This window comes from Leptosomus discolor, chromosome 2 (assembly GCF_034619465.1).
Source record: "Leptosomus discolor isolate bLepDis1 chromosome 2, bLepDis1.hap2, whole genome shotgun sequence".
NCBI classification, from domain to species: domain Eukaryota; kingdom Metazoa; phylum Chordata; class Aves; order Leptosomiformes; family Leptosomidae; genus Leptosomus; species Leptosomus discolor.
Genome location: NC_141392.1, coordinates 107,847,422 through 107,860,592, shown reverse-complemented (window position 1 = coordinate 107,860,592; position 13,171 = coordinate 107,847,422).

Below are 13,171 nucleotides of genomic sequence, written 5' to 3'. Positions count from 1 at the left end.
TTGCAAAGTCTGAAGTGATGCTGCTGAGGAGAGAGCAGCACTTCAAGAAATTTCACACCACTATAGTGAGGGTGTCCATTCTACAATTATTAAGACAGACTGCAGCCTTTGTGTCCACAGCTCACAGCCCTGGGTTTCTGAATAGCTGGTTAGCCATGATCATGAAAAAAAAAACCTTTACTATTCCCTCTTGTTGGAAATAAATATCACTGACATGCTGTATATGCTTGTGACCACGGCTTTAGATCAACAACTTTCAACATTTAAAGTATGAGGCTACTGTCCTTTAAATAAATAAATAAAATATATAAAATAAAATGTCACCAGCTGTTCAGAGCAGCAGTCCATCCACTCAACAGAGGCAACAGCTGTACATCATTGCGATATTGGGCTCTATTCTGCTCATGTTCTGTAGGGGCTAGATTCAGAGATTTGATGTTTGCAACGTTCTCTAAAATCAACTTACGATCTTGAGTTGTTCGGAATGTTATGTTAATACAATTAATGACAACCACACCCAACGATCATGACCTCTGCAAGCTAAGTTTAATCGGAACCACAAGAACAGTCAATTCAAATGTGTCAGAAAGAAAAGCACTCAAGAATGCACCAGGGGAGGTTCAGGCTGGATATTTGGAAGAATTTCTTTACTGTAAGGGTTGTCAGGCATTGGAACAGGCTGCCCAGGGAGGTGGTGGAGTCACCGTCCCTGGAGGTGTTTAAGAGACGGGTAGATGTTGTACTTAGGGACATGGTTTAGTGGTGTTGGTAGAGCTAGGACAAAGGTTGGGCTCAATGATCTTGAAGGTCTCTTCCAACCAAAACTGTTCTATGATTCTATGATTCTAAGTTCACGGAGCCATAATCACTGTTAACATAAAAACTTACTCGGAAAATGTAATTTTCCTGAATTATCAGGAAAATTATCAGCTACAAACCAGGATAAAATTTATTTTTCCACAAAACATGAAAATTATCTCCTTCCACCAAAAAAACCCTCAATAAGTATTTGAAAATAACAGCCAAAAAAACAAATACCTTTCAACCAGGGTGCAATAATTTCCAATTGTCTGACTGTGATGCTTCATAAAGGCTCTTGTTCCACCACCTCTCAGGGATTTTCTTAGTGGCCTGAAATTCCTACCTAAGTCTGTGCCAACACCTACCAGAAAAAGGTTTTTATAATGCCATGCTGAAGGCACAAGCTGCCTGACCTAAGGCTGGCAATGAACATGTGTGTGTGGGTGTTCCAGAGCACAAAGTTCACGGAGACAGGGCCATGGGGCTGTGTAGGGACCCAAGCCCAGTTCAGGCTTTTCCATCCTGCCCAGTGGGAGTGGCCCCTGGAACGGACGATCCCCAGAAGCACACTTGAGTTTCTCTGAGACAAATCGTTTGGTTTAGACCAAGAGGTATCAGGAGTGAACCACCACAGCCACAGTGCAAGCAATCTCAGGGGAGGATCTTGGGCCAAGAGCCAAGTAGAGAGCTAATATATTTGACAGTACAAATGCCTCCTGCTAAAGAACATTTTCAGCTGAACATTTCTGACTATAAACGTTCTAGCTTTATTTTTTCAATTTGACATTTTCTGTCAGAATAAAAATAAATTTTTCTTTTGAGTGCTTACTCCTTAACTTTAGGGCTACACAATCACTATGGCTAGATACTGTGTAAAAAACCAGACTAAGATAATGATAACATCATATGGCAATTAGTAGAGAAAGAACTTCCACTACACTCACTGTATTGCTCCTCAAGCAAGACCTCATTTCAAAATTGCAGTTTTAGAGATCAACAAAACTTGTTATCCTGCAGCTTGATTTTCTTCGTCATTTGTTCTTTTTTTCTTGAAAGCAACTCTTTCCTCTTTCTGTGAGTGTATCTTTAAAAAGTCAGCATCTAGAGGAGATGCAGATATCCCAGAGCATGTTCATACTCATACCTCCTTTATGTCAAAACATTTGATAATGATAGTCACTGTGAAGTAATTGTGAATAGAGAAATTAACTTTTGGTGAGCCAGTAATAACAAAAAAAAATCAGATTGTCTAATTATATTAAAGATATTTACACTGGGTATTTCCTCTCCAGACTTACGCTGTGTTGTACTGCTGCAAGTCTGCAGCTGATCTTCATTGTTGATAATGTTAATCCAGCTCTTTTTTGCCTATGGAATTAGGCCAATTTGGAGCAAGAAGGAATCATGACAAGATATATTGTAGAAAAAGAATTCAAAATACTAATGGCTAGGATTCCCAGAGTCACATTTCAATAAAACTATAAATTGCATTTTACCGAGTGCTTCTACTGTAACCCTTCATTTCTACATGGATACTCAAAGAGCAGCAAGAACATGCATGTTTGCTATTATGACTAATACAACTTATGCTGCATCTCCTGGCTCTCATTTAGCAGGCCATACAGGAGATGTGCTCTTTTGCTCTTTCTTCTCAGTAACTGCCAAACAAGTGGCTGACATTTCCCATCATACCTTGTGAACAAAACTGAGCTGCTGGGAAACTGACGTCCAAAAGAGCTGGAAGAATTATGTCTAACAGTCAGTTACCATGTATGAAGCTGTGGCTAGGCTCAGAGACATAACTCTAAAGATAAGTAAGGCCTGTTGGTTAGATATTAACGAATATCTCAGTCTCAAGCTACATAGATAGTACATGTCAATATAGAACGCAGTCTCAGTAAAAAACGCTCAGCAAATGGAAATGTTAGTGTTATTAAGGAGAAAAATTCATGCACATCCGTCAGTAAAAGTGTTACTTGAGGCAAAGCTGTTTTGTGAAAGTGTTTCCATATTCCATACTGTATAATAACAAACTGATTGCAGTCTTTGGTGAATGAACTTGACCTGCTTCTCCACGTGCTTCAGCATGCACCTGTGATAAGTTTTAATGGTCCATGACATTTATGCACCTGTTCCCTTGCTGTGGATTTGCATTCCTTTATTGAAAATAATGTGGTCTTGTTTCTAATTGCATGCATCTGTCCACAGTTCAAAGACTCTAATTCTTCCTAATTAACAGATAACTAATTATTTAGAGAACCTGTCTGTACAATTCATGAATTCTCTCTGAGATTATGATCTCTGAATATGCCTGTGTCAGAATGCAGTTCTATTTGATGACTCCTTTGCCTGTGTTTTTTTTTCCTCCATGTTGCACACTATTCAAGAATAATAGAGTACAGAAGGGGATTGTTTACTTAAGCACTCTACCACTGGAAATTATTTAGCATGGGCAACACAAAAACAGATCTCTGAAGGATGTGGTCATGCAGGCAACCATGTTACCTGGCTATGTTTGCTGTGACCTTAGGAATTGATCCAAGTAGTACCTGATAAACAGTTTGGAGAATAACACAAGGATCAGAGTCAGCTATTGTCCTTCACTTGTTTTCAGTCACTAAAACTGCAGGTGAGTGAGCTAAGAACCTGGTGAAGTAGAGGAAACACTGATATTCTAACAGACAGTCTTCCCACAATTTCCAAGGAAAGGATGAACTAGAACAAGGAAGTTCATTGCTTTTTTTCTAAAGCGATATCAACTCCTGTATTTTATTTTTTTCAAGAAAGTAAAAATATGATCCGAAACTGCTGAAACCCTCCCATTCTGTTCTTCATGTGTTTCTTCATACCCCATGCTCAAAAATACCTTTACAAAACACCACAAAAAGATTCAAATACCTGTAGGGACTGTGAAAAAAAGGGTGCTTAACATGTCCTCTCAGTTGTAAGGAATAGTAATGTCAGACACAAAGGACATTACAAGCCCATTGAATTACCATTGGAAGAAGTGTTCAGCTATGCCTCTGTTTATACCTCGTAGTATTTGGGCTGTCAATTGACTTCGGTTCGATTTTGCGAATCCCTAATCTTCTCTAGAACCCTTACACTTTATCTAACCTATATTTGTCCATTCAATAAAACAATCTTATAAATAGTACTTGGCACTTGTTCTGATTAAGCAGCACATTTCCTCAAATACTTATAGTTCAGTTAAGTCAAGGTAATTCTGAATGTCAATTTTAGTCTCCAAATTGCTGAAAAATGCTTCACTGAAAATTTTCCAACAAATTCATAAGTAAGCATGTGTAAAGTCCTGCAGATTACTTACTGTATACATAGATCTTGTATAAAATATATATTAGTAGTTTTAAGGAGTCAGAAACCAAACAAATGTACATAAACTAGCATAGTAAACTAGAACTCAAAGCAATATTGTAAATAATGCATTTTCCAGGATACTGTGATAGCAGCAGAGCTAAGCTAAGCTGCTTAAGAGACTACGCTGCCTGTGATGGTCAGTTAAGGCTTTTAAGTCCTTTTAGCAGTGAAACTTGATAAATCTATTAGTTTAGCTACTAAACGCTGATGTAAGACAGAACTGGTAATAAAAGTGTGAAATAGATGCTGCGAGCTGACTTATGGCACATTTTTGCCAATTGAAAAAGAAAAAAGGAACAGTTTCTTAAAATGTTTCTAAATCACAAGTTTCTCCCCTGGGAGACCGCAACCATTCATCTAGAAAATTAGTGACTTTCAAACTGACCTGTTTAACTCTATTTGCCTGCAAGAGGACTACCAAGGGCTAAATTCTATATAGTGGTTATGAAAGGACTTCTGTGCGGAAGAACAAATAGTTGGCAACAATAAGGGAAAAGTTTTCATGGTTTTATAGACAAAACTCACCATTTGTTTTGCTGACCAGCAAGATGCCTTGAGGTTATTTTCATTAACATCAGCCAACACTGGAGTCTCCCACAGCTGTACCTGTTACAAATGACAAAACATATACAGCTTAGTATAAGAAAGACTTCTTTAAGTAATTAGTTTATTCTCTCCATTTTAAAGGTCTTTGCCTCTTTTAATGGTCCCAAGGAAGGATGATTTACAAAAACTACTCACGTTCTAGTGTGAATTGAACTTTCACATTTTGCCGATATGCATTACAGTCCGTTTGAAAACTTAGATCAGAAATTTTGGCCTGTATTTTTTGCTTTTAAGCCAGTAAGATCTCACTATGGTTTGTATTGTTTTGATACTCTGTGTACACACCTTTTGAGTCTCTGATCAGAGAATTCTTGTGCAGAGGAAAATTGAAGGTGTTAAAATAAACAAAGAGAATCTTTGTGACTGGGAGCAGGTGTTCCTGGTTTGATAAGATTTGCAGGCTCAAAAGATATTACTTGCTGTTATCCCAAATGTCAGATGCATGGTTACTGTAGGCATATATTCAGTAGAAGAGTTTAATCCTTCCTGTTCCATCAGCACTGAAGCTGCAAACACTTCTGGCTTATGCCAGTGCAAAGCCAATTTAAAGGATACCAAATACTGATGAGCCAACTACAGTATATGGAGAGCAGTAGTAAACCATCCATAAAAGCTTCAGAAAATCTCCTGAACCTTGAAAAATTATGAAAATTAAGTCTGAATTCTTGAATATTTTCAGTTTCACCAGTCACCTTTGGCTATAACTCTAATCACACCACACAAAAGTTATAATAGCATGTCAGGTAAAGTGAAAAAGAAAATCTTAAACCTGTTTAGAAAATGGCTTGAAGATTTATATAAAAGTACACCTAGACAAAAGACATTTCTGTCAGCGGCCTTTGCACACCTTTGCTTACATAAAGCCTGCATAATTGCCTTGGAAATAGAGGTCTGGCTGAAGTTCCCTGAGGGCACTAATAAGCCTTAATGAAGTTAGTGGCCACAGGGCTGTGTCTGACCCTGGTTATCCTCACCAGGCCTCATCCAGACCTGTTGTCTGATCTCCCAATTTGACCTGTCTCATCGCCTGCTGATCTGAGCTCTTGGCCAAATGTGGCCATGGGCTCTGGGTCTGCTCTGCTGGCCTTGTTTGCGTGTGTCTGGGTCCTGGCTGCAGGGCCTATGTCCTGCTGGCTGTGTTACCCCCCAAATCAGCTCCTGCACCTCGCCCCTCGGGGGCAGCTGGCCTTTGCTGCTCCCCTTCAGTTACTCAATTAAACCATGCTCAAGTGGAGAAAATAGAAATAATCTAAGTCTCTTTGTACCCATTATTGCACATTTAAATTTCATATAATAGCAAGCATTTTAAAGACCTGTCACATTGTCTCCATTGTGCTTTACAATGGAGGAATGGATTGAAAATTATTTTACCTTCTTCTGCAATTTTCTTTAAATGTTTTTGAAAAGTTCTTTCATTTACAGCCCTCACCAGGTTGTTGACTAGAATGTCTGCTAAAACATAAATTTGTTTTTAAAACTCCGTTTTCTGTAACCTTGGAAGGGGAGACCTCACATCCATGAGATACCATGAAAAGTGTCACTGTGATGAAGACAGGAATTTTCAATGGTTGGGAAGTCAGACAGGTTGACAGTCATGACTAGTGTGACTAGCTCAGCTTTTCAACTTGTTGCACAAAGTTCCTATTCTATCCCAGGTGACAATCTTAAGAGTAAGAGTCCACAAAGTCTCTTATTCTGCTACAAAAGAAAACTAAGTTTGGGTGGTTCAATTTATTTTTGAAAAGGGTAGATTTCTATTAATTTTCTTATCTTCCTAGTGCTTACAAAAGCTTTCTTGGTTATTTGTTCCAAAGTTTTTTTTTTAGAAACTGAAGTTTAGTTGGCTGATCTATGATTCCTTGCCTCTCCTTTTTCCTTTTCAAATGATAACATGCTGCATTTCAGTCTTCTGTCAGGTACCCTTCACAGAATAACCAGTAAGAACCATTATTCTTTTTGTAACTAGCCTATGTTGAAGCTTGTCAAGGAGTTGATAAGAAAATATCTTCTTCATCTATCCATGCTGTACCATGTTCTTGCCTGAGTTCTTTCAACAATTTGTGATGATAATTGTACTAAGCAGCTTCTGTCACGGTCCACTCAGTGGACTCGTGATAGCTTCTCATAACTGAACTTTTTGTTTCTTTTTCTAAAAACAAATACAAAAAGCAACCATTAAACACTTCTATTTTTCAGTGTCAATGGTCATCAGTGAAAAGGAACAGATTTTACTCCAAAATTCTTTTCTGACAATTATAGTATCGTTTTGGTTGGAAAAGACCTTTAAGATCATCAAGTCCAACCATTAACCCAGCACTGCCAAGCCCACCACTAAACCATGTCCCTAAGCACCGCATCTATACGTCTTTTGAACACCTCCAGTGATGGTGACTCCACCACCTCCCTGGGCAGCCGGTTCCAATGTCTAGCCACTCTTCCAGTAAAGAAATTTTTCTTGACACCCAATCTAAATCTCCGCTGGTGCACCTTGAGGCTATTACCTCTTGTCACATCATTAGTTGCTTGGGAGAAGAGACCAACACCAGCGTCGCTACATATTCCTTTTAGGTAGTTATAGAGAGCAATAAGGTCTTCTCGCAGCCTTCTCTTCACTAGGCTAAACAATCCCAGTTCCCTCAGGCGCTCCTCATAAGACCTGCAATATACTTACGTAAGTATTTCCTTTAATCTTGATGTCTCCTGCTAGTTGTCCTATACATTTTTACGTTCTTTTATAATTTCCTTATACGTATCCTTAATAATTTGACTTAGTTTATACATTTCACATAGTTTTTATCCTTTGATGTCAGTAACGAGTTCATGATTTTGCCAGGTCAAACTTTTTCTATTCTTGTATTTTTTTTTTCTGCAACTGGCATACTGTGTTTCTGAGAAGTTAAAAGATTTTCCTCACATTTTTATGCAAGATATGACTCCGAGATCTCACCTAATGATCTCAATTTAATTACATTACACTGTTTTTTGTTTTCCTGGAGTTTTTTTCCCTTCATAAGAATTACAAAATTAAACATACCTTAGTTTCTTTAACCACACTGCTTTCCTTTTTCAATCAATTTCTTCCTTTTGAGTAAAAAATGTAGATTTTGGGGTTTAGACTAAGGAAAATTAAGTGAAGGTCTAAACCCATTTTTTATCAGTTACCTATGCCTCTGTTGATATTCTTCTATGTGAAATTTTCAGAGAAATATTATGGAATAAGGAGTCCTTGGCATAGAGCTTTGGAATCAATAAAGAAGTTGCATATAAACTCACAATATTCTTTATTTTGAAATATTCTGGGTAGTGTATTGTATCATATTCAGAGATGCAATTCTTTGACTAAGAAACTAGTAAAAACATCCATCGATATCTATACTCTCATCTATTTCTAGAATCTGTATATTACTGAATTTTTAAATTTACATTTACAGGAGTGAATAACAATGGTGTTGGATGTTGTCTCAGATTTGGGTCCAGGAGCTATGATTCAAATTTAGGCAGCAGGGCCCACCACACAGTCAACAAGAACAAAGGGAGTCACCAGGCAAAGCGTGACAGATGGCAAAACCAACAAATGGTGGAATACTTGAACAAAGAGAATAGACTGACAAAATATCCCTAGGCCTGGCATCTGCCATGACATCTCCTAAGTCTGTTGTACCTGGACTTCAGTCAACTGAACAGCATTCCACTGATTTGGGCAGAGGATGGGGCAGGAGATGAGGCCCTGAGTTCAGACATGCATATTCTTCTACCAGGGCAAAATCCAGGGCAAGTATTGGTCTGGTGAAGAAGTACACATGGATTACAGAAATGATCCTTATTTTTGGAAGCACATTTTGGAAGTGATTTCATCCTCTGACATAAGAAATAAAAAAGCACAACATAAGGTTAAAAGCTGGTTTCCATCCAAACTAAAATGGTAAAAATATGTAACAGCTTGGCTTTAAAAGGGTGTCCATCTGTTAGTAAACTAGTGATCATATCATATCCACAATGGTCTAACAAATTAACAGCCAAAAATTTACTGCCCACACCCATGGCTCAATAAATACTTAGGGCTGTGTTTTTGTTTACGGCAAGACTACTTTTAGTGATTAAGTGTAAATCTTCCCATTTTAAAATGTCTTTAAACTTCCAAAGTCTTACAGGAATATATAACTGAAAAACTCTTCTCACAGGTTCTAGTGGGAGTTCTTTTGCCTTGGAAGGAGAATCTTGGTCTGAATCCTGATCACAGTATTTAAAAGTCAATGCATGAGCCTGTGGAGGTAACAGTCTTCCATAAAAGTGTACTTGGCTAGAGATGTTGTTCTTGACTAACTGGTTGGATCACGAATGAAATAGCTGCACTATCAGTTTCAGCAGATTGAACACTGCCTGCTTAGCAAACACGTGCCAAGGCAGCTTCATTACTTGTCATACCTAAGCCAGCTAGATCTAAAGCTAACTTGGGCACAGTACCTAAGCTGAAATTATGTTCCTAATACACACAAGCCCTTCGAGGCTTTATTTTTCATGTTGCTTCCAAAATTTTACACCATTAAATAAATACGGCAAGTTTGGGGGTACTTCAGTTTTCTTAGGTTTTAGCATCTCCTGCTGGTTTCACCAGAGCTGTGTTTGAAAATGAACACAGCTGAAGTCTCAGAAAAAGGAGGGTTTGCATTTGCCATACTTATGCAGCAGAGTCCCTGCACTGATGCATCACACAAGGAGATGCATGAAACGCATGCAGAGTTGTTCAGCTGAAATGTCACAATAAGAATATGTTCCTACTGCTTCATGTTATGAACCTAAATTTCACAAGGCTGGGAATGAGGCAGCAACTTTTAACAAACAGTGCAAACAACAATAATTATTAAACTTACATTACTTGACATATTTTTGTTTGACTCTCCATTTATTAATGTTTTTTAAAAACACATGAAGAATGTAATATTATAAGCCTTGCATCACAACACACAGAGTCTTCCTCTTAGAATTATTACAATGATTTACTGTTTCAGTGCAATAACAGTCCATTTGGATCAGCAGAACTATAATTCTGCTGTCATTGGCTACTTGACAAAAAAAAAAACACACCTTACAAATTAAACCTCTTAGGTGCCTGGCCCATGAACGAGAATGAACACACTGGAAAACAAAAAGTTTATTCTACAATACAAATCCAGAATGACTTCCTACCAACATAGCCTTTGACCGTTGAAAACACATGAACACTTTTCATCTCAACCATTGAAACATCCAAAGAAATCAGAAAGATTAATTCATAGATATCTATAGCCTTCCTTGTGAGGGTCATTTCGGAGGCCCTCAGCTAAGCCGGGTATAGAACAATGCATACTACACACAAAGCTAGTCCTACACAGCATAGTCTATATGCAACAGGTCTTTTTTTTATTATTTTATATAAACATACATTGTTCTATCCAGAGAAGTGCAACTGATTACTCTGTGGTCTTCATATATGTTAAAATCAACTGTTACACTACCTTCTGCTGTCCTCATTTTGGACATCTAATCTTGGCTACTGACACCAACCCTGTCTTCTGCAAGACCCTGCCTAAAGGGACAGGTTCAGACGCAGACTCTTCTTCCAGTGCACTGAGCTGGGAAAATCTGTCCTAACAAACCACATCAGCATGGCACATGGCTAATAAATGTCCCAGCAGGACTCAGAAAGCCCTGACGTGAGGCTGCATTAATGTGACTGGTAACCAGCAGGAATTGGGACAGACCCCTTCAGCCCAGCTCAGACCATGAACTTCCACTCTTCTGGCCAGATAACCATGCCCACTGGCTCTTTCCTGTAACCCTTGCCCGGCCTTCTCCCCTCTTTCTGTCAATGCGCTGTAGAAGTCATCCAAGTCATTTTGAATAAAAACTTGATGCTAAAATTAATTTTGCTAGTCATCACCCTGCTTTTACAAGACTTTCCCCCTGAGTGCATGCTTCCAGGCACAAGGACTGCCCAGGGCAGCTCCTTGTAGAGGCCCAGGCTTCAGACATGATAGACAAAATAGTTCAGGAAAAATACTTTAGCACTTCATTTTTCCCCCACTCTGGGGCTACCGGAGCCAGGACAAGACAGCCAGGATTTAGAGTATCAAGCGAGCCTGCAGAGGATAAAGCTCAGCCTTTCTTCGGTGTGCTTTGCTGCAGCTAAGCAGAGCCCACCTGGAAGTTGGAAGACAGAGTCCTTGAACATTTCACGATGTACTTCACACCAAAACTGATGCTGTTTTAAATATTATATAGTGACCTTCCAAATGCTGCCTATTTTTAGCAAAATGTTTTACGGTACTAGTTTAATTTATAGAAACATAACACCAGAAGGAACCTGCGTCATCATGTCCAATCCCCTGCTATTACAAGCAACCACGTCATATAATCCTTTTAATAAACTGAAGTGCACTTGGATACCATGGTGATGAGTACTTCATAAATATGTATATTTGTAGCCATGCAGAAAATAAAATGATAAAAATGTGCAGTGGATGAGCAGGAGGATTATGAGTGACAAAGGTGAGTACAGCATAGCTGTAATGGTATTAGTTTTTTCTTCCCCCAAGAGATTAATGAAAACTTTACTGAAATATTCACACCATCCCGAGTAAGAGCTATGTCAACCGGGGCAGGGACCAATTTCAAACACAGGATTGATGAGAAATACAATCACGGAATAAAGACAATAAGAAAGATAGTAAAAAACAAAAAAGACCACTGTCAATATAGAAAACTTACTCCATTCTTCGCAGTGCACAGTGCAATGGCAGCAACTCAAGAGAACAAGCCCACAGGCATTTAGAGATTTATCCTTAAGTTATTTAGTCAAGAAAGTTTCTAGGAGAAAAAATGTACTCTTTTTTTAATCATTTCCTTAGCTTTGTACCTATGAGAAAACCAGGTACCAAACCCAGGCCTAATTAGACATTTTTCTCACAATAATTAATTATATTTATTGTACATCTCTAGTTTATTTTCTTCTGCTTGGCTTTCCTGCATTTGTTGTTTAGTTCTAGGTGATAACTTTTTTTTAATCAAGGAAGTTTGGTGTATTTTATAACAGTTACGATTTTCGTTTCAGTAAGGTTTATCAGTTTCAGCATAAAGCTGATATCTTCTCCTATATATCCTTGAGTCAATCTCCTTCCATTTAGGAGACATCCTCATTTAGTAGTCACACCTTTATCACGCAAGCTGCCAGAAAAAGGAGTTAAATTTAGTAAGAGACACCTTCTATTTACAGCCACAGGGAGAAGTAATTAAATTTAATGGAAGCTGCAGCTCTGAATAAAGACACAGAGAACCTCTACTCCTGTACTGCTGAAAATGAGGTTACAGGTTATGCACAATGAGTAACATTCAGACCCTTTGCAACTCCATTTTCTCCCATAGACTTACAGCAGAGATATGTTTGGCACACTTTTAATTCCAGACAGAGGAATGAGGAGCAAAGGAAGAACTAATAATTTTCATTCTTGCAAGTGCACAAAAGGGAGAATGGGAACAAGTGATGCCAGAGGTATGATTACAACGGAGGAAAAATAAATGTGATTCTTCTCCATTTGTTTTTTAACAATATGAGATAACATGGTTAGGTAAAAAAGTGAAAGACTAGGTTACTTTCAGATTTCCTAGGAAACCCCTATTGGAAAAAATGAAAGAATTTACTGTGAGGAAAAAAAAAATCTCCTCATTTCTTATCCAGTTCAAAATTTCTGTTGCAAACCAAGGAAGCAAAATAAATTTAAGCTCTGTCAAAGAGGCTATGTTCTCCATTGTGCTACCTGCAAAGGGCAGGTATATATTCCCTTGAGAAATTAAACAGATCATTTTGGTGAATCACCAATGGAAGATGCAATCAAAATTAGGTTAATTGCTTTCAGTTTTTATTCTAAAGCCATCACTACATGTCCTTTAGTTGGCTGGCTTCTGAAAGAAAGTCTTGAAGGTCAAGAAGGCTTTGCAAGGGAATTCTCAGAATGGTCACAGTACATCAACTAATATTAAAAAAAAAATCACCATTATTAGACAAAATTATTTGAGTAGAGCAGGACAAGTATTTTCTGTTCAAACTGTGTGGGTTTTTCAACCAGATAAATTTTGCTGCAAAAATGTATTCCTATTTTGTAAGAAAAATCAGTTTTATTCAATGAAGGAGTCTTCTGACAACAAGAAAAGATTGGCCAAAAAATTAAAACGGCTTAGTCTTACTGTGATGTCTTGTTGCTTGCTCACCTGTTACTCGCCTATATGCACTTCCCTCTCTTGACCAAGCCTTCAGCCAGGGTACAGCATCTGTTACATGGGGCAACCAGAGACTTTTGTGAGGTGGGGCATTCTCTGTCAAGAGCTCAGACATGTACTTGTAGCAGAGAAT